Below are 26,675 nucleotides of genomic sequence, written 5' to 3' on the forward strand. Positions count from 1 at the left end.
TTTTTTCATAGTTCCACACAACTTCTTCCTGTTTTCTCGATTGATCTGCGTTCAGTTTTTCAAGGCCTCTCCACTGTGCCAACTTATAACTAAATCTGAGGGGGGTGCGATGCGGAGGTTCCCTTGTCAGAGCCATTTGAACCAGTTTTGAACAACGTTTCACCAGGCACCGCCGCTCAACTTCTGTTTGTGTATGGGAAACCGGTTGGAAAATTTCCTCATGTCAGCACGTTGCAGGTGTCGCCACTGGCGCCAATCTTGTGTGAATGCTCTGGAAAGCTAATAATTTGCATATTGCAGTATCTTCTTCCTGTTGGTTAAACTTCACGTCTGTAGCACGTCATCTTCGTGGTGTAGCAATTTTAATGGCCAGTAGTGTAAATCTTTTGTCAAAGCACTGCTAACGGAGTGGCCCCGGATAAGAAGAATTCAAGGAGAAGGGCAGTACCCTCATTGTTTGACCCAATGCCGTTCACAAAGGGGCGACGCCTCACATCAGCTTTACAGACGTCTGCTGTGTCTACGCCCTGGCATCGTTTATCAGAGAGCCGGCTGCTGTTGTGTCGGACGTCTCAGCGAGCCGAAAGCTGCCTCTGTGTGCGCAGCCCGGCCAGACGGCTTTGCACTCGCAGAAATTGAACTCGCAGCATTTGGCGGTGGCAGCAGGCAGCGAGAGTCGAGGGTAGCACAGAAAAAAAGTAACACTCGACGACGTCTGGTATAACAGGTGTTTTCCTCACGATGCATTTTATACCCTTTAGCCGAGAACAAGCTGCAACGAACGCATCTGACGCACTAAAATTTTGTACTGGAACAGAAGACAACTCGGATGACTGCCTTCCGGGGGTAACTCACTACCAACCGCGCTATCGTTCTGTTTTTGTATCCATAACTAAAACAAATGTGTCTTAAACAACGCACGAGGTGCGACAATAAAGTAATGAGTCTGATTTTCTTTGCAAGATGTGACAACCCTGCAGGCTTACATAGGCACGATATCTTTGACCTTCGTCTATAAGCTGCTTCTAGTCCAAGCGGGATATGGATACAACTGCTCAGTCGTGAGTTGTCCTGTAATAGGTTAACACGCGTTTGTGTCTCTCGTCACGGAAGTGGAACCGCACAATATTGCGCTACGGTATGCCATTTCTTTTTGCGTTAAATTTGGTGAAAACGCGGCGACAACTCACGGTAACCTTCAGAAGGCTTTTGGAGAGGAGGTTACCTCAAGAGCTCAAGTTTTTCGTTGGCATAAAATGTTTAGTGAAGGCAGAACAAATACTGAAGATAAAGACAGCCGTGGACGACCATCACCCTCACGGACGGATGTCAACTTGGCCAGGTTGCGTGTACTCGTACGATGTGATCGAAGATTATCTGTGAAAATAATTGCAGAAGAACTGAACATCAATCGAGAAACGGTTCGTCTAATAATAACTGAAGATTTTTGTATGAGAAAGATTTGTGCAAAAAAGGTCCCCAAAAGTCTCACACCACAACAGCGAGAAACACGGAAAAATGTGGCACCCGATCTGTTAGAGCAAACGGAAATCAATGCAGGATTGTTGAGCCGTGTTATCACTGGTCGGTTTTTTCAGTACGATCCAAAGACAAAACGCCTAATTTCGCAATGGCGCTCAAAGGGATCACGCAGACCAAAAAAAGCTCGTTTGTCAAAGACAAAAGTGAAATGCAAGTTTGTGTGCTTCTTTGATTCCAAGGGAATTGTTCATAAAGAGTGGGTGCCTCCTGAACAAACACTTAATCAACATTACTACAAAGAAATTTTCGAAAGACTTCGTAAAAGAGGTCTTTGTGTCCGTGCCAACATTGCTGATAATTGGATTCTTCATTACGATAATGCGCCATCCCTTACTGCTCTGTCGGTACAACAATTTTTAACCTGAAAACAAATTTCAGGACACCTTATGCACCAGATACCGCTCCGTGCGACTTTTTTCTATTTCCAAGAGTCAAAACGGCGGTCAAGGGGCACCATTTTCAAACATCACAAGATGTCCGAAAAGCTGTCACGATAGTCTCGGAGGATATTACACAAGATGAGTTCCAGAATGTTACCATCAATGGCAAAAGCGCTGGAAAAAGTGTGTGCAGTCAGAAGGGAACTACTTTCAAGGAGACGACACTTAACTTGACTAAAACGATAAGCAACATTTTTTTCACATCAGTCTCATTGCTTTATTGTCGCACCTCGTAGAAATAACATTTACCATTCCTTCATTTAACGTCAAATCGTTTTTAGGTATAAGTTATAGAAATTAAAAGTAAATTTTCTACAACTGCCACGAAATTTATGTTATCAGTAACCCCCTCCCCTCCTCGATTAATCAAAGAATGGACCTCCCATGTGTCAAGTAGCTTCAAACTTCTGATTACTTCACAAATGAGTTAATGCATTAAATATTTGATGTGACACATTTAAGCCAGAGAAAAATTAGAAAACGTTTAAATTATGTTTGAAACTACTCTGAAATCGGCAGATGCTGGAAGCGTATAGCTGGTTAGCTTGCGTTCCATTTTAAGCAAGAGCTAGATTTTCACGTTTCTCAAAGTTTGTGATGCCATATCTCCTACACCGAGCCCACGACAAAGAGGGCCCGCGTCGCGTACGTCACAGCACGTGAAACTACAATTCTTGGCAGCAACCGTCTCCGGGGGGAGAAAGTACTATTTCACACGAGTTCAATAATTCTTGATTGAGTGTTTAAATGCATGCAATTTCTCGACAGCACACGAGAAAATTAAGACCTTTAGAGGGTACCTTTGTAATTACTGATTCCCTGCGGGTGCTGCACGGAGACTAGAGTTCGCGAAGTGTGGAGGACAAGCCGACTAGTATGACGTCACACATTCGTTGCTGGTCTAACATTCTGCGTGGTGTCTGTTGTTCTATGTCATGTTTCCCTACCACTTTCGCGCAACGACGCTCTGAGCGTGTTTTTTTAGGGAATTGACTAGTTTAAACCTGGGACCTGTTGCTGGTAAGGAGACACCAGTCCACACATGACATGTAGAGTTCAGAAGAGTTCAGTGAGACTAGCGATGATATAACCAAATACATTATGATTTCAGTATCAGCTCCACTGCACTCCCTGTAAAAGAATCTTAATACTAACTAAATTTAGTGGAATGGGCTCAAGGCTTTCCTATTTTTAGTTAGCTGGTAAAATAACGTCGAAAAAGCAGTTAAGTTTACCATTGGAAATTTTATTCTACTCACAAAACATTGATTATAAATTTCACTATTGATAAAAGGTGATGTTTTAATACAGGATGATAAAAAGCAACTGCGTTCGACAAAAATATGAATGAATATTCCCTGAAAGGGTTTCCAAGTTCTACAATGGATCGAAGGATGACCTATGCCATATCACATCTATAATCTAGGTTTAAATTAAGTTTCAAAAAAGAGAAAACTATCAAAATGGTCTACAGCGACCCTCAAATATTTTTAATAACTTATCTAACATGTCGTAAATTACAGTGGCTGATGTGGCTTCTCAATAATTATATAACAGAAAAATCATCACGTTTCAGATTTTAACTTACGTAGCAAATGTGAACACCATGAGCTTGAATTGACGATCGCCACTAGTATTACGTGAAAAGGGGATGTAACAGATGAGACTTCTGCAGTTCTGTGTGGAGCCTTATGCGCTCAAAAATGCGGCATCACGTGCGTTCATTACCTTGTTGGTGTTTAGGCAGCGTCAGGGCAGCGGCGGGCAGCACAGCTCCGCTCACCTCGCCATCACGGAAGCAACTGTCTCCTAACTTCTCGTTACTACAATTTACCGAAGTTGGTTTAAAAAAACTGTCTGGCTGTGTTTTCATCTGACCAATCAGGGTCTCAATGTTAACCTTAAGCTCTGCCTACAAAAATTCTGTCTATCCAATGAGAAACGTTATACTGTTGGTGGTGGGGCAATGTTTTTGAAGTTTGCAACGTAACAGAGACGCGAAAAAGTCTCACGCTTAAACTTGCAGCTGGTGTGGCCCTTTTAGTGTTATCGTAAGATCTATACTGTTCTTCTGGAGGGCTCTAGCTTTTAACATGGGCTGGGGGGTGGTCCTGCCGGTTAGCTGGTGACGTGGGTGTCCGTCCCTTATCGAAGGGCCTTCTAGCTTAATACGGTTCTACTCTCGGCTTCTGTTCTCGTTTCTCCCCTTGGAACTGCGTCTGTCTCACGGTATGAAAGTATGACCTGCATTTAGGCATTCTTGTGTTAGTCTGTGGCATTCCATTTGCTCACTCGTCACTCGTATTACTTTGGTTAATTTAATGTCACGATTTATTCGGAGCTATGTGGAATATTACTGGATTTGCTTATCATGTCAGGGCTTTCATGGAAGGTGTTGGATTTGCCTGACACCTTACACATGGTCCATATATCTCGCTTGCCTCGTCTTAAACTGTGACTCGTACAGTGATCTATTATTGCAGATACTTCCGTGGCATATGTTTATACTGAGTAGAAAATGTGTTGCTAATACAATTAGTAGTAAAGAAGTAATGAACTGAAAAGTCGTTGCCTTGATGGAGTTTTATTGCATGCACAGCGAAAACGTAGTAAGCAATAAACGTTTTTCGTTTCATCATTTTGTGGGGAACGTCAGCGAGAGAACTTTTCGTAAATGTTGAAAACTATGTGTCAAGTTGGTGCGAAGTTTCTAAGTGCTCTCACTCCCAAACGCTGGATGTAATAATCTGTAATAGGATGAAACACCTGCAATTGTCATTCTGATGTTATTTTATTATATTGCAAGCAGTTTAGGTGACTGAATAATCATCTTCAGGTCTTCAGTGCACTAAGAGTGTGGACTACTATCGTATACACGATCCAAACAGTGTCCATCATCTGTGGATTGGCTTCCGTACAGTACTGTAAAAGCAATGTCGCGCCTGCAGTAGTCAACTACTGGAAGTCTGTCTGCAACCATCAACTGTTGGTAGGGCCTAAGTCCAGCAGATCGTCAGTCACAAGGATAGACATACAAAAAATGACTACAGACTGGGTGCGCTATTCTGTTCAAGGCGCATAAACAGTTCCTAACTTCAGTATTTGACTTATACTGTTAAATAATTAATGTACACTATGTGATCAAAAGTGTCCGGACACCAGGTTGAAAATGACATACAAGTTCGTGGCACCCTCCATCGGTAATGCCCAAATTCAATATGATGTTGGCCTACCCTTAGGCTCGATGACACCTTCCACTCTCGCAGGCATACGTTTAATCAAATGCTGGAAGGTTTCTCGGGGAATGGCGGCCCATTCTTCACGGAGTGCTGCAATGAGGAAAGGTATAGATGTCGGTCGGTTAGGCCTACCACAAGTCGACTTCCAAAACCTCCTAAAGGTGTTATGCAGGATTCAGGTCAGGTCTCTGTGCAGGCCGGTCCATTACAGGGATCTTATTGTCGCGTAACCGCTCCGACACAGGCCGTGCATTATGAACAGGTGCTTGATCGTGTTGAAAGATGTAATCACCACCGAATTGCTCTTCAACTGTGGCGAGCAAGAAAATGCTTAAAACATCAATATAGGCCTGTGCTGTGATAGTGTCACGCAAAACAACAAGGGGTGCAAGCCACTCCATGAGAAACACGATCACACCATAACACCACCGCCTCCGAATTTTACTGTTAGCACTACACACACTGGCAGATGACGTTCACAGGACCTTCGCCATACCCACATCCTGCCATCGGCCTGCCACATTGTGTACCGTGATTCGTCGCTCCATACAACGTTTTTCGACCCTTCAGCCGTCCAGTGTTTACGCGTCGTTTCGCATTTACCGGCGTGATGTGTGGCTTATGAGCAATCACTCGACCATGAAATCCAAGTTTTGTCACCTCGTGCCTAACTGTCATAGTACTTGCAGTGGATCCTGATGCAGTTTGGAATTCCTGTGTGACGGTCTGGATAGATGTCTGCCTTTACACATTACGACCCTCTTCGATTGTTGGAGGTCTCTGTCAGTCAACAGACGAGGTCGGCCTGTACGCTTTTGTGCTGCACTTTTTCACTTCACTATCACATCGGAAACAGTGGACATAGGGATGTTTAGGAGTGTGAAAATCTCAGACCTATCACAGAAGTGACACCAAATGAACTGACCACGTTCGAAGACCGTGAGTTCCGCGGAGTGCCCCATTCTGCTCTTTCATGATGTCTAATGAGTACTGAGGTCGCTGATAAGGAGTACCTGGCAGTAGATGGCTTTACAATGCACCGAATATGAAACACGTATGTTTTTTGTGGTGTTCGGATACTTTTGATCACTTAGTGAATCTTCAAAATAAAATGTCCTTCGGACATGCAAGCCCATTAATGGATAATTTGAGACAGCGCTGTACGTATATTTTTAACGCTATCAGTAATTATATGGTGTATCGAAATCAACGTTTTTGTTGCCCATGGAAGCAGTCAGATACGCAGCCTGCAAATGGGACCCTGCACCATGAGACGGGTTTTAACCATGTCGTAATATTTCAGATCCTTAAAAACAAACGAAGGTCGCTACGGTGGCATGGATACTGCCCTGCGGAGGAGCCCGGCGGGATTCCCAGTGCTGCCAAGGATTTTTCTCTGGTGACTGAAGCGATGAGTGGTGCAATGAGTGGTGCAATGAGTGGTGCAATGCGCCTTATGATGCCAGTTCAGGAGTTATTTCACCGTATAGTTGCGGGTTCTTGGTCTAGGAAGGCTGCAAAATTTCCGGGAGAGCGGTGTGCATGACGCACGCAAAATGTCAGAGGATTACATGGCAGCCACTAGATATCGGTTGTGACTTCACAGCCTGAAACAGAAGTTCGTTTAAAAACAAAGGAAAATGTGTGCTTCAAGAAAGGAACACGTGTAATTATGTTGATGATTTGAATGATTCGTTAAGAAATGAGTACAACGCTAGTTTTTGCTCTTTAAGAATGTCACAGTATAATACTCTTGACTCCACTGTATTCTCATACGAGTCTCATAATAGTCAACATTTCAGTTCTTTTTTATTTTCTTAATCTTTTCCATAAAGGATTTCAGGACTGCTTTTTACAACGGCTGATGGTGTTTCTGAGTTATTTACAGTTTTCAATCTCCCTCGATGGTCACACGTTGATAGTAGTGTATTGACTGTCCATAACAGGCCGGTGTCTGACAAGAACTCAATGACCCGCTGTATAACATTGGCCTTAACGTAAGAGAGAAAATAGTTAAAAATTACCGACAAGCCAGGGAAAGGAATCTTAATTAAGTTTGTATTATCAGTTGCGCAAATTTGCTGAGAGGCTTGATTTCATCTGTGATTGATGTTCCTCATCCTTCTGTTGTCTAGCATTGGTGCAAACTTAAAATTATGGAAACGTTCGTTCATGATTATAGGTTGAAGCGTTCTAAGGCTGCACATCTGTCACCATACGATAAGCCTTATATTGGAGGTAGCTGGGCTTCAAATGTTGTGAATTAGTTCAATCGCTCTTATGCGTTACGCAAGGTAAGGGAATTGCAACTTTATTTATAGGGTGATACTAATTTTGGCAAGTCTACGTTGATAGATTCATTATTAGGAAACGTAGAAGTGTGTATGCCTTTTCCTAGCGAATTTGGCTTTCAGAGCTATCAGCCTGGCCGCACTAAAGTTACTCTTTTTGAAGAGTTTGAGTGGAATCTGTGGCGGCCATATTGTTACATACTTAAAAGAGTACTTGAAGGTCGTAGATTGTTTGTTAATATAAAGTGTAGGGGGTAGTCCACCAATGGGGGTAGTTTAGTTTGGTTTCAACTTTTCGCTGCGAACATCCTGGGCACAAAGAGGTCTTAGTCTACCGACTTCATAGGATTGCGTCTCTGGAACTTGGATGGTATGAAGAGGGAAACAGATGAGTAGTTAGAAATTTGGAAATCAGACACAGTAGTCAGACTCGGATAGCACCAGTACATACACTTCTTCCATTTACAAGTCCGTTATATCGTCGATGTCGTTTTAGAGCTAACAATGGGCTGGACACACAAGACCCACCAGGATAGCTGTGCGCTGTAAAGAGCCGCTTCAGGGACGGGGAGGTGCGTCGGATCTAGATCGAGTCCACCCGGTGGATTAACAACGGGGAGCGTTGTGCCTGCCAGCCGGGATATGATTTTGCACATTCCACTAACTGAACACCGGGCTGATAAGCAATTCCGCCTCGGTTACACGATTCGCAAACATTTAGAAAACGTTTGTTCACATTCACATGAATAAAACTGAACACAGACAGTTGGCGTACGAATATTCCGCCTCATAGTGGTCTGTAGTACCATAACACACACGTATATATGATTCATGCAAAAAATATTTAACTGAAATATGTAACATATAGGACTACAAGGTTTTTATAAATGAATATCGTAGTTTTAACGCTTTATAATACTTATTACATTAATCTTACAGTTACAAATGATATGTCAAATGAAAGAGCAACTCAAACAGTTGTGTTTGGCACCAGTGCGCATGCGCAGCGCACAATGTTTCCGCCGCAATCCGCTAGACAGCGGTCGTAGCGAAGATGGCGACTAGTGAACAGAAAGCGTTTTGTGTTTTACAGTTTGCAAAGATCGAATCTGTAGTTACTGCGCAACGTGCGTTCCAGCTGAAGTTCGGTTGTGATCCTCCAAGTGATAAAAACATTCGTAGATGGTATCATCAATTTGAATATACCAGCTGCCTTTGTAAAGGAAAGAGCAAAGGACGACCAAGAGTTAGTGAAGAGACTATTGAGCGAGTGAGAGAGTTGTTCACTTGTAGCCCAAGAAATCAGTCCGGAAGGCTAGTCGTGAATTACAAGTTCCCGTGTCCACTATTTGGAAAGTTTTAAGAAAAAACCCATAAACTACGTCCTTACCGTTTACAGTTTTTACAATTTCTAAAGCCGGCAGACTATAGATTAAGTGCCAACTTCACCAACGAAATGTTGTTTCATGGCGATGAAGATTTTCTGAATCACCTAAGGCTCCGAAAATCCTCATGAGGTGGTACAAATGCAACGAGATTCCCCTAAAGTGACTGTTTTTATGCCATATCCCAGCAGAAAGTTTATGGGCCTTTCTTGTTTGGTGAACCTACTGTAACTGGCACTTCTTACCTTGATACACTAGAGCAATGGCTGTTCCTTCAGTTGGAAGAAGATGAGTCAGAGAACTTCTTTTTCCAGAAAGATGGTGCGCCACCTCACTGGAATAGCGAAGTAAGCGACTGGTTAAACTTCATTGTACCCGAGTGATGGATAGGCATCCACGTTCACCCGACCTAACGCCATGCGAATTTTTCCGTTTGGGCTTCATCAAGGATCGTGTGTACGTGCCTCCGCTACCAGCAGACCTCCCTGAATTAAGAAACCGGATTGAAGCAGCTGTTGCTACAATCACTGAGACACACTTATCAACATTCGGGAAGAACTCGGCTGTAGACTTGATGTGTGCTGTGTGACAAATGGTGCCCACATTGAATATTTATAAGGTTCTTGGTAAAACTGTTTAAGTTGCTCTTCCATTTGACATATCATTTATAATTGTAAGTTTAGTATGATAAATATTATAAAGCGTTAAAACACCGATATTCATTTATAAACAACCTGTATATTAATATTCCTCTACAGACTTCATTATTTTTCGGTATGTTAATTTAAGTATTCTGTCTAAATTGTATAAATTACATAATATTCAAGAAAACTTCTTATATCTCACAGTTTTTCAACTTAAGTGGTTCTAAATTATCACAGTAGATATATTTCTAAAATCTTCGGTAACAGTTTAAATAAGAAGAATAACGTCTCGGAAGCGTCATGTTTCATTTGTTCTCAGCATAAATGTCTTTTTATGTTTGTAATCACTAGCCACATAACGACCGACACTTCACTGTAACAGAGATTCAGGAGTTACAAGAGAGGCGTTATCGGTTACGTAAAGCATTATTGATGACGTTTCGAGAGCGTACGTTCCAAGAACAGTCAGGTAAAATACTGGCACTTTCTGGCAGGTTAAAACTGTTTGCCGTACAGTGAACTGAACCCGAGACCGTTACCTTTCGCGGAAAAGAGCTCTATTGAATCAGCCACCAGAGCAAGACCCACGATCCATCCTCAAAGTTCATTTTCACCCGTACACCTCCTGCATTCCAAACGTCACAGAATTTCACCTGTATACTTGCCGGCCGCGGTGGTCTCGCGGTTCTAGGCACGCAGTCCGGAACCGTGCGACTGCTACGGTCGCAGGTTCGAATCCTGCCTCGGGCATGGATGTGTGTGATGTCCTTAGGTTAGTTAGGTTTAAGTAGTTCTAAGTTCTAGGGACTGATGATCACAGCAGTTGAGTCCCATAGTGCTCAGAGCCATTTGAACCTGTATACTTTTCGGGACAAGCACACCCGGAAAAATTAACAGCCTGATTGAATATTTCCAGAATTCATTTCTGTTCCAGGGTGCTACTGCAAGTTTTGCAACGTAGTGCGTCTCCGATGCGAGCATATAAGCACCGACACATAGGCAATGGATTAATGTGTAATTGGTATGTTTCCGACGTGCTAGCGATAAATGTGGATACGTGAAGTATAGCAACGTACTTACGAAATACGTCCAAACACAAAAAATGTGCTGCTTTTCTTGTTTTTGATGATGAAGGACAAACAGCAGTTGACACACATCGCAAAATAAAGAATGTGTTTATGGCAACATATCTCCGTAAAACAATTGCGACAATAGGTGCTGCTGTTTCATGATGGAACACGTCGTCATGTCGCAAATGTTGTAACGCGTAAGTTGCGCCACCTCAAATGGGGGACACTCCAGCACCTGGTATATAATCCTGATCTCTCCCATGCGATTATCACGCCTCTGATCCCCTAAGACCTTGAGGATGCACAGCAGGCAGTTACGGATTTCTTCTCGCAGCAGGATACAGCGTTTTAACAGCTGGATGTTTTCAACCTGGAGCATCGGTAGCATGATTTCGCCAATGTTCATGGCGATGTTGCCTGATTACCATATGTGTGTGAAGGGAGCAAGATGGGGGAAAAAAAAGAAAAAAAAACAGAAGGTGTAGAGATATGACAGAGAGGGGTAAAAAAGATGTGCTCGAGTGAAAGGAAATGTAATGAACAAATACTAAAAGAAATTAAAGAGAATCGGACATTTACGTGATAAAGAGACAAAAAGTTAAATTAATTGAATCCGACACGAGAGCTTCATGAAATACCATCTTAAAAAGAAAAATCTGGGAAAAGCATCACGAGGCAGGCTCAGAAAATTTGTATCATTATAAAGCGTTATCAGTGAGATGCTCTGCTGCAAAAGCAATTGGTAAAGACGATGAAGGACACAAAAGAATGAATACATCATCAAGGCGTTACCTTTAGTGTTTGACGATGATCAGTTGTGTTTGACGTAAGAGCGAAAAATGGTGGGGTAGCTTGTCAGGAAAAAGAGGGAAAGGACAGTAATTGGAGAGCTGGAAGTATTAGCGGAGTAACGATAACAATATTACAGCTGCTGCCAGCCAAGCGTAAACTCCCGGAGAGGTTTGCTAAAAGTGTCTCCGGCATTACATCTGATATATCGGCAACAACGGTCGCCAATGGAACAATATGCCGGGTACGTACGAGCACACGGCCCGCGGCTGCTGCAGTCGGTGTCTGTTTAATTGAGGGGCGGAGGGGAGGGGGAGTGGAGGCGCCCACGCAACCCAGCTAAACGCCCGCGGCTTATGCGCCACACAGAAAGACACACACACACACACACACACACACACACACACACACACACACACACTATGATGTGCCGATGAGCAGCACACTCAAAAGAGCTTGCCAGCCAAAAACTGAGTGCAATGGGCTGTTTTTGTATAACAAGCTGCTTCACCTGTTACACCAGCAGATGTTCCCAATGAAATCGACCACTACCAATTTCTGTACTGCACACACAATCGATAGCATTTGTAAGCCACACCACAGTCCCTAGAACGGTGATTCCCACCCTGAGGGATTGGAAAGAAAGGGTTCAATTGTGTTCCAGTCATGAAACTAAATTATTTTCAAAATATCAGTATTTCGTAACACTGCAATACTGATTAGGTAAGTCAACAAAAATTACACTTTTAATTTCAAATACTAGCATTAATGTGTTAGACGACGTGGTGGAAGTTATAGCTTGTGAAATGAACATCTGAACATCTTACTCACATAGTCCACGGACAACGTACGTACTTCGCAACTTCAGTATGCTCCCATGACTTGTTCAGACATATATCTGGTGAAAATACCTTGTCCGAATTGTAAATATTTCTAACACTATACAGAATCTGCTTCATTATTCTATTGGCAACTATAAAGAAAATATTTATCAACACAACAGGAACTAAGTAATGGCTACTACACTTCTGTAGGATCTACACAAAAGAAAATGGCTCTGAGCACTAAGGGACTTAACATCGGAGGTCATTATTCGCCTAGAACTTAGAACTACTTAAACCTAACTAACCTAAGGACATCACACACTTCCAAGCCTGAGGCAGGATCCGAACATGCAACCGTAGCAGTCGCGCGGTTCCGGACTGAAGCGAGGATCTAAACAGTATTATTATTATTATTATTATTGTGGTATCATCCAAAGATCGCGGCACCACACCAAATTCGGCAACACACATCGATCCCACAGGCATTGGCGATGTCTCGCAGCAATCCGCAGTGACGAATGGGAGAGTCTGAAGAAGATATGCCCTCTCTGTGAGTGCAGCAGCGTCTTCACACAGAAGTCAATACAGACCCGAGCACGGAAGTACCACCCAGTTCATGGTCTCAGCTGCAGCAGTAATCACTGTAGAGCAGGAAAAGTGTTAGTTCTCACAACTATATGTACTTTTGTAAATGTTCACCATTGTACTTCAAGAGGACAGTTTGTTAATTAGTGCATCAAGTGATGCTTTAATACTCAGTGACAGTTGAAAATTATCAAGCATTTCTGTGGCGTAGAATTGCATCAAGTGAAGTAAATCTTTTTTATTCATTCATGTAATAAAGTGAACTAATATCTCATATGTTGTAGTTTCAGTGAGCCATCACCCAGAGCAGCCAAAGAATCAGAATAGTGGCCACACGACTGCAGTCCCATCTGGTTCATATCCCAGTTGCCATAATAATAATAATAATAATAATCATAATAATAATAATAGCAATAATAATAATAATAATAATTATTATTATTATTGTTAATGTCAGGAGCCAGACACAAAGCAATTGCAGACTGATTTCGTCCAATTTCCGACATTTCAGATTAAGGGGTCCGTCAATGAAATGATCTATAAACTTTAAGCATTATGCACATATTTTAACGTGGTTGATTTTAAACGGAAGCACAGGATGTGAGTGAAGTAATGCTAAGCAGAGGAGCAGTGCAAAAGAAATTTCTTCTGTAACAAGTGTGTATCCTCAATGTCGAAAGTTAACTTTCTTTTCTAATGATGAGTTGTAGTTATCACTCCCAATGCATCGGAAACGGCTTCACGATTCTATAAAAAAAGGTTGTGAAAAACAAGCAGTGGGCACCTAATATCTTACTGACTTATTAGTTCGTGATTTAATACAACACCTATAAAAACAAAATATATGTCTCCTTCCAACATTTTTAAAATAAAAGCGTTCAAATAAAATTCATTTTCATTCTAAAATTTAGTTAGGCGCTAACATCAGTGATTGTAAGGGTGAAGTCGGGTGGGGGGGGGGGGGGGGGGCTGGTAGCTAATTTCACCACAGATAGTAGTCTCAGAAAGATTTGGAACTACTTCTCTAGAAGCTCAAGTTAGGTCCTGCAAAGAGGAGTCGGAAGTTCATCGAATTCAATGGAGTTTCACTTTTCACACTAAGATTTCTAGTTTCAGAAAAACTGCAGTAGTCATAAAAGTACAATTCAGCTGTTTTGAATATGAATATCTTAATCAGAAGATCTAAGCCTGATTCATTGGTTAACGTAACTAGCTTGAAAGAGTTTCTTAACGTTACATTTAAGAAGCCATTCTATTATGGTCATAGTTTGCGTTAGTCTAGAATCTTGATCCTATAACAGAATGCTTGTTTTTCTAATTTTGTAAAGCAAACAGACAAAAAATGGAATCTGGAACTGCCTGGCCGATTAAAAATTTGAGCCGTAATGGGACTCGAACACAAAACCTTGCGATGCCCGCAGAGTGAAGTACTGCCAGAAGTGGAACAGGGAGATCGGATTGTGAAATTATATAGAAAAGCAATATTGTTCAAATTTAAAAACAAATAGTATTTTATTTTTTGTTCTATGTTATGCATTCCTGTACCAAATTTTAATGTATCGTGAATACTTGTATATTTATGCGATCAGCTAATAGCAACTGCTCTGAGGGGGAAATGTTTTATATATAACAGAGATGGTAGATCTTCTAATCTTAAAGAGAGATTTTGTTCTAGTTTTGTAACAACTGCTTGTGCTACTTTGGATTTCGTTTCTTAGCACTGAGTTTAAAACCCTATCAGTATAAGGGAAACTGACGTGGACCATTCCATAAGATTCCCTTGTAAATACTTCAGTTTTTAAACTCACAACTAGTTTATTTCATACAGGCTGTCTCAGGAGGAATGGTCAGTATTCAGGGATATGACAGGAAAGAACATTCGAAGCAACAAAGGCTGGTAAATATAAGTTCTTAAATTCGTTACACAATTAGACAGAAAAAATAACTACGAACGAGGAAAAATGAACGGGTCCCAAAAACTAGTCCCAGTGAACTAGTTCTCAGACAAGAAAGAGTTTGCCCACCTCTAACGTATACCACTGTCTTCTAATGTCTGATGCTGGTATAATTTTGTTTTAATACAAAAGTCAGAAGTGGAGGTGTAGATTCTATTTATTCACAGATTTTTGCACAAATTAATGCTCGTATACCGTGCTTCGTGTAAACAGAATCATACAAATTTCAGTACAACGTAGGGACTTCACACACTAAGTTACACGTGTAGTCCCAAAGTAAGACCATTTCGCAACAACAGTGGCACATTGTCAGAAAAAACAGATACAGTTCTGCTATAGTAGATACGACAGATGCTTCACAGTGTGGGGGTGAAATATCGCGGCGACTGGAAACGGATACAAACTACGCGGGAGAGTAAAATTCTTGTGGGCTAAACGTCAAAATCGCACACAGATTCACCGTCAAATTCTGGCAGTATATGGACTAAATGTAACGTCAGGTCCAGCCGTAGTGGAAAGGTGCCAATAATGTGACTAGGGACGCACAGACGTGGGCGATTCTGATCCATCGTACAGGCCAGATCTTGCGGCATCCGATTTCCACGTTTTCGGAAAACTGGAAGAATGCTTAGGGCGGGGGGAGGGGACAAAGAATTTTCTAACGAAGATATTCACACAACCACTCTAGGAAGTATTCGTGCCAAAGGAGCGGATTTCTATCGTCGAAGAATTGGACGATTTGTAGAAAGTTCAGACGGTTGCTTTCAGAGTTTGGTGACAATGATGAAAAATAATGTCATATATCTGTGTCACTTTGTAGTGGATCATTCAATAAACGTTACTTGGCCTACCATAATAAGGGGTAACATACTTTTTGGAGACTCTCATATATCTAATGCACAAATGGACATTTAACTGAAGTATTACATAAAGATAGTCTATAAACCGAACACATTCCAATTTACAAGGGTCGGTTATCGCCTCCACACATCTAACCTATCTATTCCACATCAGACGATTATTGGTATTCGTCAGAACGATGACCTGGTTCTTCCGTATTTGTTCTACATTTGTAATTACGTTGTCAATGAAGAGATATAAAAACTTACCTATCATTAAGACATGAGTGAATTTTCCAAACAGCGTCCTCTGAAATTTGGGGTATGCAAATGTATTGGTAGATGTACAAAATGAAGACAAGCTGTTACTTTAGGGGCCGAGCAGTTCTAGGCGCTTCAGTCTGGAACCGCGCGCCCGCTACGGTCGTAGGTTCGAATCCTGCCTCGGGCATGGATGTGTGTGATGTCCTTATGTTAGTTAGGTTTAATTAGTTCTAAGTTCTAGGGGACTGATGACCTCAGATATTAAGTCCCATAGCGCTCAGACCCATTTCTTTTTTTGTTACTTTAATGTTTGGTATAGGCAGAAATACTGTAATACTGTCACGTATACTGCTTTACAGTGGGGACTGGAATGAGCGTAGTCCAGCATAATTTCACAATAGCATTGTACGGATAGCATGGACAGGCTGTAATGGAATTCACGTACGCTTTTAGTGTGAATGTGAGCAGGCTTTGGAACATAGTGGTCAGGTATCGATCCTGCAGATAAGCTGAGTTGGTGCCCGCTTACGACAAAGCGATGGAGAGGGGCAGAAGATGTTTATCAGAAACAGAACGGAAGTAAAATCTTGTCAGAAGATCTGGCTAAATATCCTAAGACGTTTTGGTCTTAAAGATAGTCAGCAAGACAAATCTAAATCAATTATTCAATCACTCAGTGACCATAATGGCACCGAATCGGAAGATGACAAGATACACGGCCTAAATAGTGAATCCAATATTCCGAAATTGTTTCACCGCGGAATATCGTGATAAGGGTCCTTCTTTAAAACAGTGTACGAACGCCGAAATAGCTGATCTTGAGATAAGTGATTGTAGGACGAATGAACTAAATCGCTCAATAGTAGAAACACTTTTCGACCGCATGAGATTATACAGAGATTATGCGAAAGAACTTGCTCCCCTTTGAACAGCACTGTGTCGCCGATCGATGAAACAACGACGGGTAACCTACTAAGCAATCTGAAGGAAACAATGTTTATTCCCGTTTTCAAGATGAACCGTCATACTAAAGCACGTATCGCCGACGTATATGTATTTTAGAATTATGCAACATATTCTGTGCTCACGCATTATGACATTGAACGAAAATCTCCTCTATTGAAAACCAGCGTGGTTTCCGTGAACAAAGAGCTTGTGATACGCTTTTCGTTCTGTTCGTCAATGAAACTCAGAGTTCCGTTGATAGAAGTTCCCACGCTGACACCGTGTTCCTTCAATTCCGAAAGGTATTCGACATAGTTCCGCATTGTAGTTTGGTAAACAAAATAGGAGGTTAACGAGCGTCAGACCAGATTTATTTCGGGACTTTCAAAGGCAGATGAAGAGGTAATATCTAGAGTGCCTCGGGTAAGTGTTGTAGTGCTATTACGGCTTACATGATATATATTTTTCAGGGTTCAATAGATCTTGAGAAGAAAATTGAGAAATTGTTGTTTGGGAAATAAGAAGGAGAAAGTTTGTCATACAAAGAGGTTGAGAAGACTTTACTCGATAAATACCAAGAAAATTTAGAGTTTATACTTTAAATCTAACGATATACGACACAATGTACACATAATCTGGAAAAGGTACCAGAAAGAAGTTAGTACTCTGAATTAAAATATGGAGGAAATAACACTGTTCATAGGCCAATCCGGTAGCTATCAAGTCAAATTTGTGGTCTTCTGCAGTGCAAACTACACTCCTGGAAATTGAAATAAGAACACGGTGAATTCATTGTCCCAGGAAGGGGAAACTTTATTGACACATCCCTGGGGTCAGATACATCACATGATCACACTGACAGAACCACAGGCACATAGACACAGGCAACACAGCATGCACAATGTCGGCACTAGTACACTGTATATCCACATTTCGCAGCAATGCAGGCTGCTATTCTCCCATGGAGACGATCGTAGACATGCTGGATGTAGTCCTGTGGAACGGCTTGCCATGCCATTTCCACCTGGCGCCTCAGTTGGACCAGCGTTCGTGCCGGACGTGCAGACCGCGTGAGACGACGCTTCATCCAGTCCCAAACATGCTCAATGGGGGACAGATCCGGAGATCTTGCTGGCCAGGGTAGTTGACTTACACCTTCTAGAGCACGTTGGGTGGCACGGGATACATGCGGACGTGCATTGTCCTGTTGGAACAGCAAGTTCCCTAGCCAGTCTAGGAATGGTAGAACGATGGGTTCGATGACGGTTTGTATGTACCGTGCACTATTCAGTGTCCCCTCGACGATCACCAGAGGTGTACGGCCAGTGTAGGAGATCGCTCCCCACACCATGATGCCGGGTGTTGGCCCTGTGTGCCTCGGTCGACGGCCAACACCGCGGTTCCTGGTGTGTCCGCTGTGCCGTGCGTGTGATCATTGCTTGTACAGCCCTCTCGCAGTGTCCGGAGCAAGTATGGTGGGTCTGACACACCGGTGTCAATGTGTTCTTTTTTCCATTTCCAGGAGTGTAATTAGAATGGTGAAGCAGTAGCGACAAGGGTCCGAAAAAAGCAGAGCGGACAAGAAGGGAAAGGTATCAAGACGAAACACAAGGGAAAGTAACAAGAAAGGATGCGATTACCACAGTCAATACGAGTGAGGTAAGGCTTATGAAAAGAAATGTAGAAAGAAGTGCAAAGAGAGCGAACTTATCAGTCAAGATCACACAAGTGTGCGAGAATTGGTGCAAAGGAGAATGGACAGAGCTGAAATAACAGCTGTGGAAGACGAGAAGAAAAAAGATGAAGAAGAGGTTTGCAATAATGGGTTGTTCGTGTTATACGGCAGCAAGAAGTCTGAGTGGCACTTGGAAATGACAGAACTGTCAAATATTTACGAACCGCGATTTGCCTTTTAATTTTATATTGTTTGCGTCACAATACAGTATGTTTTACGCTAGCAGCAATGTAGACTTTCGCTGTAATGAACAGTGAAATTTTCTTTCTTTCGGCATGCTGTGAAGCAAACACTTACAAAAAAATAGGAGAGTCACGCGCTACGCATGTTTTGAATTCTTGTCGGGTGTACAGCCACTGCATGTTATTGACATGTCAGAGGACCTGCTGAGATGACAGCGGGAGAGCTAGGGGGGGGGGGGGGCTATGAGGTAATGCCGTTACCCCTTCCGCATGGCCACGTTCGCTGGAGCCAGGCGGTGGCGTCAGCTTTGCCGCTGAGCCGCCATCCCACGCTGCCTTCACGACGACGAGAGCGCAGAATCGACTCTGTCTCGCTCGCCGCGGGTCTTTAACAGAAACGTGACAATCAGATAATAAGTTCACATTTCAGTGAGTATGTGCGTTGCTAAAAGTGTTGTGCCGAAAAGTTAAAATGCCAAATACGGCGATTGTTTTGTTTCAAGAAAATGGCTTCTAATTTGTATTAACTGTATTTCTTGGTATGAGATATTCACTCTGCAGCGGAGTTTGCGCTGATATGAAACTTCCTGGCAGATTAAAACTGTGTGCCGGACCGAGACTCGAACTCGGGACCTTTGCCTTTCGCGGGCAAGTGCTCTACGAACTGAGCTACCCAAGCACGACTGACGCCCCCTCCTCACAGCTTTACTTCTGCCAGTATTTGTATTTCTTGGTGTTTTCAAACTGCAGATATCACGTTTTCTGCCTGTTTTACATCACTTACGCAAAACTAAAAGTTTTAAATTGTTTACTCTTCTACGATTATTGATGCTATACATGCTGATTGCATGCTGTTTGCTCTTGAGATATAAATATTCTTTATTTTAGTGTCAGTGCCTACAGGTACGACAGTATACAATAAAAATCGTTAACTGGAAGTATTGAAGTAGATAGTAAATATTATTGTGCTTTGTTTTCTTTTTGGCAATGGCCTTACCGCAGTGGATGCACCGGTTCCCGTCAGATCATCGAAGAAGTTAGGCGCGTAGGACGAGGCCGGCCATTCGATTGGTGACCATTCGAGCCGCCATGCGCTGTTGCCATTTTTCGGGGTGCACTCAGCCTCGTGATGCCAATTGAGGAGCTACTCTAGCGAAGATCTCTAATTACTTATTGATGTTACTCCTTGACATTGTCAATGCAGAGATACGCGACCTATTGATTTAAAACGTGTGTGAATAAAAGTTCTACGTCAAAATCGCAAATTTTCTTTATTGATTACCGTTTTCGGCTCCTTGACGAGCCATCCTCAGATATAAAAAAAGAAAAATCGTTGTTAGTTGTGAAAACTGGCAACATTAATCATTGATTAAATATTGTTACAGTGGCCACATTTCCAAATACTTCTAGAAACGATCAACAGCAATGATAGTTGCATCCTCCATGAGTGTGTGTAAACGAGATATCACTTCTAATGTTCATAACAGGGCAGGGAAGTTATCTGTTTCACAACTGTCAGCCGTGTGGCAATTTAGAGACTGTAACAATATTTGATTAGTGATTAAGTAGGCTGAAGTTTAAGACATTAGTCACGAAGAATCAATACATAAAGAAGTGGGATACGGAAGTACTAAGGAATGACGATATACGCTTGAATTTCTCTAAGGCTATAGATACAGCAATAAGGAGTAGTTCAGTGGGCAGTACAGTTGAAGAGGAAATGACATCTCTGAAAACGGCAACCCAGAAGTTGGAAAGAAAAACATAGGTACAAAGAATGTAGCTGCGAAGAAACCATGGGCAACAGAAGAAATACGTTAGTTGATCAATAAAAGGGGGGAGTACAAAATTTTTTCGGGAAACTCAGGAATACTGAAATACAAGCTACTGAGAAATGAAATAAGTAGGAAGTGCAAGGAAGTTAAGACGAAATGGTTCCATGAAAAGTGTGAAAATATCGAAAAATAAAAATGATTATGGGAAGGACCCAGCATACAGGGAAGTCGGAACAACCTTCGGTGACATTAAAAGCAAGGGTGGCAAGACTAACGGTGCAACGGGTATTCCGCTGTCAAATGTAGAGGAGAGAGTGGGTGGGTGGACAAAATACGTTGAAAGCCTCTATGACGGGGAAGATTTGCCTGATGTGGTACAAGAAGAAACAGGAGTTGATTTAGAAGAGATGGGGGATTCAGTATTAGAATCAGAATTTAAAAGAGCTTTGGAAGACTTACGATCAAATAAGGCAGAAGGGATAGCTAATATTCCGTCAGCATTCCTACATTCATCGGGAGAAATGGCAACAAAACAACTATTCACATTGGTGAGTAAAATGTATGAGTCTTGCGACATACCATCTGATTTTCGGAAAAAATATCATCTATACAATTCTGAAGACTGCAAGAGCTGACAAGTGCGAGAATTCCCGCACAATCAGCTTAACACTTCATGCATCCACGTTGCTGACAAGAATAATATACAGAAGAATGAAAAAGAAAATTGAGGATGTGCTAGATGATGATCAGTTTGACTTTAGGAATGGTGAAGGCACGAGAGAGGCAATTCTGACGTTGCGGTTGATAACGACAGTAAGGAAAAATCAAGACGCGATCATAGGATTTGTCGACCTGGAAAAAGCGTTCAACAATGTAAAATGGTGCATAAAGGTTAGAAATTCTGAGAAAAACAGGGGTAAACTATTAGGAGAGATGGGTAATATACAATATGTACAAGAGACAAGAGGGAATAATAAGAGAGGACGGCCAAAAACGAAGTCTACGTATTAAAAAGAGTGTATGACACGAATGTAGACTTTCGTCCCTACTGTTCAATCTGAACATCGAAGAAGCAACGATGGAAATTTAAAGAAAAGAAAAAAAGTTCAGGAGTGAATGAAATTTCAAGGTGAAAGGATATCAATGAGAAGATTTGCTGATGACATTGCTATCCTGATTGAAGGTGAAGAAGAATTACATGATCTACGGAATGGAGTGAACAGTCTAATGAGTACAGAATGTTGATTGAGAGTAAATCTAAGAAAGACGAAGGTATTGAGAAGTTGCAGAAATGATAACAGCGAGAAACTTAACATCAGGTTGATGGTCACGAAGTAGAGGAAGTTAAGGAATTCAGTTACCTAGGTAGTAAAATAACCAATGTTGGACGGAGCAAGAAGGACATGAAAAGTACATTATCAACTGAATGGTAAAAAGATCATTCCCGGCTAAGAGATGTCTACTAGTATGAAACATAGGCCTTAATTTGAGAAAGAAATTTTTGAAAATGTACTTCTGGAGTACAGCATTGTATGTTAGTGAAACATGGACTGCATGAAACCAGAACAGAGGAGAATCGAAGCATTTGGGTTGTGGTGCTAAAGAATGTTGAAAATTAGGTGGACTGGTAAAGAATGAGGAGGTTCTGCACAGAACATGAGAGGAAAGGAATATATGGAAAACACTGATAAGGAGAATGGACAGGATGATAGGACATCTGTTACGACATGAGGGATTGAGGAGGGGCTGTAGAGGGCAACATGTGTAGAGCAAGACAGAGACTGGAATAGATGCAGCACGTAATTGAGGACATGGGTTGTAAGTGGTACTCTGAGATGAAGAGGTTGGCACAGGAGAGGAATTCGTGACGGGTCGCATCAAACCAGTCAGATGACTGATTAAAAAAAAGTAATTTTACCTAACCAACTACGATATTTCTTGTTATATCTGAGTTTGCCCCGTCAATAAGCCGAAACCGGTAACCAATAAAGAAAATCTGCGATAGTGACGCACGATTTTTATCGATACAGGATTACCTACTTATTTAATGCGGGAACACAACGTAGCAATGATTACTTCAAATGTGAATGTGGAAGAAGCATAATTATTAAACGAGCCTATATGATCTCAGCCATAGTTAAGTAAACATGTTACGTGCTAAAGGGATGGTAAAATAAAGTGAAATGACTTGTACTATTGTTATTTAAAAGTGACATTTTCCATTTTACTCTGAATAACTTTGACATTTGAACTCTGTAAGAGACGCTTATCTGTATGACACATGGGTCAGGTTTATTTTGTAACGGAGCACGTCCTCTGCTTAAAGCCCCCATACCTGAGTCGATAGCTTCAAAAATAAAGAAGAAAATACATCAATTAATAATATATTCTGCAGTGGATCCTCTCCTGAATTTCCGTATGGTTCGAGATAAGGGCCGATATGATGTTTCGTTTCATAAATATTTCAACTTGGCTAGCATGTCACAAAGACTGCTGCGAAATATTTTGAACTTCCATTTTCTTGATTCATCAGACTTTTCGAAAGTTGAGCGTGATAAGGATGGAGTCATATGAAAAACCATAATTTATGTGGAAATAGCGTTTGACTTCATCGACAGCCATTCGCTGGTTATTGAAAATCACATCATGGACATGCCAAATATTGACATAAGTAATGAATGTGATTTGGCGTCTCGTTCTTTCCTCGTGGTTCAGCTTGATCGACCGCTTTTCAATCGTTCAATTAACTGGTAAACACTTCGACGTGGTAAGAAATTGCCCCTACGTTGTGCTAAAATTAGCTCCTGGTAGATCTTCGAATCACTACATAACTACTCAGAAATTTAGTCCGTGTGATCAAGTGTACATGTGTTTTACTAAAAGAAGCATCAACACTCAACTTAAAGGAAACAAGAGCAATTGTCATATGGTAAAAACGGATAAAGTGGCTATTGCACTTCCTGGACCGGAACCAGGGAAACACCAAATTTGTTTCTCCTGAACTATAATTCCATCAGTATCGAATAACTACAAAGCTAAGATGTGCAGAGAAGCCATAACAACGATAACGGGAAAGATGGCAGTTGTGGGCGTCAGTACTAAATAAAAAAAACAGTTGGAACTCTCCCGTACCAGTCTCCATAACACATGTCTGCGTGACGCCGCCATCTTAGGACGATGTTTGAAGACATCACGATCCGACGTTTGTACTTATAAAGAGTTCGACTTACTGAGCTAAGAGTGTCCAGAATTTCTTCCTTTTACGATGTATCTGACTGAAAAACAAAATACTTCTTCAGTTTCTGAAGATCGATTGCACAAGTAGCAGACTTTAGAGTAAATAGATGGGAGTAAATAAGACCACTAAACGAATAGTGGAATCGTCGATTAGTCAAGAGGATCAAACAAAAGCGAAAGCAAATAACTTGACTATTCAACATTTATACTGTCAGAGAATATAAATAGCTTACGATTTAAAGAAACAGCTCTTCGTAGAATCGTCGAATCGTAGACAGGAACACAAAATAAGAAAATCCAAACTTCACTATCATTCCGACAAATTATTTTGTGAGCTACAGTAGACACACACACACACACACACACACACACACACACCTGTGCAGCTACGTTATGCCGGCTGAACACACAATGCTGGTATTGTGTATTCAGCCGGTTCGATGTAGCCCCACGGGTGTTGGTGTGTGTGTGTGTGTGTGTGTGTGTGTGTGTGTGTGTGTGTGAGTGTGTGTGTGTGTGTGTGCGTGCAGTCTAGCTCGTTAAGGAATTCGTCTGGATGCTTTTTGTGCCTGTCGACGACTCAACGATTCTACTGTTAGGTGAGCGTTTCCTTAACTCGTAGATTACATAATTTTTTGTAAAAGATCCACAGAAGAGGAAAACGAAGATGAGGCTAAGCAAAAGGAACCGCCCCCGCCCTCCTCGGACACACCACCCCTGCTACCCGCCGACCCAGTCCCAGCTGCAGATGGGCCGAACATCGTAGCAAACAGCTGGTGCCTTTTACAACTATGGACTATAATCAGATGAAAAACTGATTTCACGTTCGTTTTCCGTGTCTTTCATTCTTTAAATAATTGCTTAATGGCAGATCGGCTACAACGAATCCATCCGAATTAAAGCCACGCAATTAATTTTTTATTATTTTGCAGTTACATGTCTGCTGTCCTGATGCGCACTGAAATCCCCTGCCACAGTACCGTAGCACGCCACTAGGCGAGCCAAAACGAAATAGTGCTGCCCACTGATTAGGTTGAGTATGAAACTGTAAGGCATTTCGAGCAGCAGCGCAAATATTACAGCTGGGCCAGACCGTTCCACAGGAAAAACTGTTGTCTGCCGTGCTACAGTACTGTGAAAGGAGACTTCATTGTTTACTAACACTGTGCATATGTACCTCCAAAAATTACAAAAACTTAATTACGATATAGTGAAAGTTGCCGTCCGTTGATCAATGTCATTTATTCTCATTACATTTTGCTTTCAGTAGATCACGACGGTTGTCTTTGCAGTCCTGCTTAACTCATCTTCGATTGATCGGAATAAGTTCCTCGACCAGCCTCTTTGCATGTTTACTGAGGCGGTTCCACATACTTGGGGAGTCAGACTGTCTATCGACCAACTGCAAGGCTCTGCGTTTTAAAAGCCACGTGATCGTATTTCATTTGGCATTCACCATTCCATTTCCTGGTGCCGTGTATGTGCTCCGACTTGGAAAGAAGATTCGTTTTGTCTGGAGCCGATCTGTGGTGGTGTGTAGATTCCACAACGCTTAAAAGATTGGATGAGATCATTTCAAAAATTTCCTGCGGTGAAATTTAGGCGAGTGTTTCAGTTATTTAGGGGATCGCTGGCCAAATTTCTTGTCATTTGGTCGCTATTACCCCTCGTTTGGGCACGTGATATGCCACGTTACATGTCTGTCATCTCCTTTTCATCGCCCGTTAGATTTACTGTCCATGAAGATTTGAATGTACCGGTAACATATACTGAGTTCCAGTCACAACTTTAGTAATAAATAAATGCTCTTTCTTTGCATGCTATCATGTTAAAGGTGCAGAAAAGCCAGCTTGATGAATGCTGATTCGACGGTAGCTGCTTACTCAATATGATGCGAGGTGCAATGTTATTAGGTGTCAATGAAATGTTATATATTGGCGCACTGCGTTTAATGAAATCAGAGCAGACTTGTGACTGGACTGAAGACTTCGTTGCAGATAGAACTCAACGCGTCGCTCTTAACAGAACAATTCGACAGATGAAAAGGTAATTTCGGAAGTGTGATAGGACCGTTACTGTATACATTGTATGAAAGTGTTATAGTAGAAAGCGTCGGAACCTCTTTAAGAGTGTTCACAGATGATACGATTGTGCATACGAAAGTAGCAACGCAAGAAGACAATATCGTTTTGCAGACTGACCCTGCCGACGAAAGACGAATGGTGCATGCGATGGCAGTTGACCTTGAACGTATATAAACGTAATATATTGCGCAGACATAGGAAAAGAAATCCATTACTGTAAAACTACGCACTTGTTCGTGCGATTCTTGACTAATGTTTACCAGATTAGGATCCTTACTAGGTAGGAAAGATATTGTGATAGAGAAGATCCAACGAAGTTCAGCGCGTTTTCACACGGGATAATCGGCGAGATAGCGTCACGTATATGCGGAACAGAGCCCAGTGGCAAATGTTACAAGAGAATCGTTGTGCATCACGTAGATGTTTACTGCTAAAATTTTGAGTGAGCGTCTCCCGGGAAGAGTCGTGAACATCTTCCTTACTCCCACATACATCACGAAATGACCACGGCGAGAAAATTCGAGACATGAGACCTAATACAGAGGCTTACCGGAAACCATACTTACCACGCGCCATCTGCAAGTACAACAAGGAAGGGGGATGGGGGGGGGGGGCGCCAGTTTGTCGTACCAGAAGTACCCTGCGCCCAACAGCGTTAGATGACTTCCAGAGTATGACACAGAGGTACATGCAGATGTAGATGCAAGTTACATGTTTATTGTGATAGGTTACTTGTTCCTTTGATCTTATCATTAGCACGGCTGGGTGCTATAAACAGAGATACCAACAGTTGTTAAAACCTTGATCACTTTCTTGATAAGTCATTACTCACTATTTAATATTCAAATTG

This window comes from Schistocerca gregaria, chromosome 6, assembly GCF_023897955.1.
Source record: "Schistocerca gregaria isolate iqSchGreg1 chromosome 6, iqSchGreg1.2, whole genome shotgun sequence".
Taxonomy (NCBI): Eukaryota; Metazoa; Arthropoda; class Insecta; order Orthoptera; family Acrididae; genus Schistocerca; species Schistocerca gregaria.